The sequence below is a fragment of the Belonocnema kinseyi genome, chromosome 3 (genome assembly GCF_010883055.1).
Source record: "Belonocnema kinseyi isolate 2016_QV_RU_SX_M_011 chromosome 3, B_treatae_v1, whole genome shotgun sequence".
NCBI classification, from domain to species: domain Eukaryota; kingdom Metazoa; phylum Arthropoda; class Insecta; order Hymenoptera; family Cynipidae; genus Belonocnema; species Belonocnema kinseyi.
This window is the reverse complement of record NC_046659.1, coordinates 92,511,210-92,513,545: the sequence shown is the minus strand read 5'-3', so window position 1 is coordinate 92,513,545 and position 2,336 is coordinate 92,511,210. Positions and strand designations below refer to the sequence as shown.

At 33.4% G+C, this 2,336-nt stretch overlaps 1 long non-coding RNA gene across 2 annotated transcripts in view; it reads right to left on the bottom strand.

Annotated features, from left to right (window-relative positions):
* Positions 1 to 120: 120 nt before the first annotated feature.
* LOC117170135 overlaps positions 121 to 2,336 on the bottom strand; it is a 6,506-nt gene continuing 4,290 nt past the window's right edge. For both annotated transcript variants that reach the window (XR_004466724.1, XR_004466723.1), the window contains exon 3: positions 121 to 210. This is a non-coding gene — a long non-coding RNA (uncharacterized LOC117170135). The remainder of the gene's footprint in view (positions 211 to 2,336) is intronic.

Genomic DNA, 2,336 nt, shown 5'->3' with positions numbered 1-2,336 from the left:
GTATTAAATGTAGCTTCTTTGCTTAAAAAATTACAAACACAGTATAGGCCAGTCAACGAAGGATTTTAAATGGAAATAATTTATAACAATGAACTTAGTTGGTAGGAAGCTTCCGGGCTGACCTTGTTGCTGTTGCTGTTGTTGCATTAAATCCTATTGCGTTTGTTGTCTCAAACCTTAACTCTGTTGCATCGCTGCATTATTTGGTACCTAAAAACCGATTTAAAAACCCATTCCTAATAAAATCTGTCAAAACTACACGTTTTGTTGGAAAAGGCTTCGAATAGCCCCCCGCGACACTATACAATAAAATTTTCTGTGGCAAACTTAGTCAGCTTTAACTGACATGAGTGCAACTATGACCTAAAACGAACAGAACTTGGGATATTTTAGTAAAACAGACTTATTTTTTTGAAACATTTTTAAATAAACAATCACTTCTGTAAGTCATACCTGCTCAACTATTCAAGATAAAATGTTTGTTTTTTTAACTTTACAGGCAATTTTGTGCAATTTAATTCTTGGTGCACAATATACTGAAAAGGGGACAAATAAGACAACGAACTTTTTGCACCTATCTTTAAAAAATTCCTTTTTTAATGTAACATGATGTTTAATTATTAATTGTTTTTTATAACGACTTAAAAGGATTATACTAATAAACAATTAATATTCCATGATTTCATCGAAAATTATTTCATATAATTTGATTAAACGTAGCTTTTTAGCCTTCAAAATACTCACATAAATGCAAAACAAAGCCTCTACTAAAATTAATTCCATGACATTTTTATTTAGTATACTACACCTTATGACTTTATATAAAAACATGATCACTGAACTTCAAGATTACAAATTGGTAGCTTTTTCATGTTTGCTAAAATTTAGTGAATTTATAGGCAACTTTAAAGGTGGCCTTATTTTTTTATTTGTTAATATAAACAGTGTCCAAAAAGTTCCGGGACGGCTGAATATTTCTCCAGGTAAAATATTTTTTAAAGACATTAAGGTAATTATTTGAGTAACTTTCAACAAGAAGTTCAACTGTGAATTTGCTTTTGACCTTGACGATGACCTTCAAGGTTATTTCAAAGGTTAACTTTTTTTTAAATTGAAACCCCCTTATTTTACGCCGGCAATCGAAAGAGCGGGAAATTTTACGTTAAAAAAGGTATCATGTCATAGATCATGTGTTTTACATGTTGTAAAACACGTCTTAGGGATGTCCCAGAGACGTTTCTAAGACATCCTTAACTTTTTTGCCCACTGGGTCGCTTCTCATGATGAGAGGCTGGGGTGCGGTGACGTGATCTGAAAAGGATGTGAAAAATATCTTCAATAAAACATTAACCCTTAAACGGCCAAAACGCCACTACCGGGACACTGCTTTTCAACGGCCAATAACTAAGACTATTCGACACTAGAAAAAATTGAGACACATATATTTTTATTGCTTTAGATCTCCTCTTTCCGACGGTGTCAATGAAATTCCTCAAAAAATTTATTTATTATCCCAAAATGCAGTTTAAACAAAAAAAAACGTGATATTTCATGCCTATTTTTTTTTTGTGAACCATTTTCCAAAGCTTTTCGAGTCTGTAATTAACCTGGAATCTCACTAACCGGTGGAATAAATGTCTAAACTTTGAGAATCCATGGTTCAAAGATCGATTTTTCGTTTTAGTATTTTCAAAATGGCGTCTTAATGGCAACATTTTTGTGAAAATATTCATGAATTTTTTTACAATAAACGATGCACTTTTCGGAATAATCATTAAGAATAAAAAGTTCTTGTAATCAGCCAAGGAATACGCCTGAATTTTTTCGAAGCGTTTTGAGCAAAATTTTGGATTTTGCATATGAACAATTTTTGCAAAATTCAAAATTTTGCTCAAAACGCTCCGGAAAAATTCAGGCGTATTCCTCGGCTGATCACAAGAACTTTTTATTCTTGACAAATTTTCCGAAAAGCGCATAGTTTTTCAATAAAAAATTTCCAACGACTCCGTAACCTTTATTGCACTCTGAGATCAAACCACACCTTCACCGCATTGTCATCCTGGGAATTTTCGAGTACACCCAGCAAAAAAAAATGCCAAAGCGTAAAGCCTCAAAAATTGCAACAAACTCCGAATCGGAATGGGATTCCGATGAAAATGATGAACGTATCATCATACCCAGCGCCGGATTAACCATAGGGCTAGGTGGGGCTATAGCCCCAGGCCCCTGGGCATTCAGGGGCCCCTTTACTCCAGAAAAAATATATAAATTCTGAGTACGTTACTACAACTTCTACAAAACTTCTGAAGAAACATTTAAAACTTTTAAAAAAATTA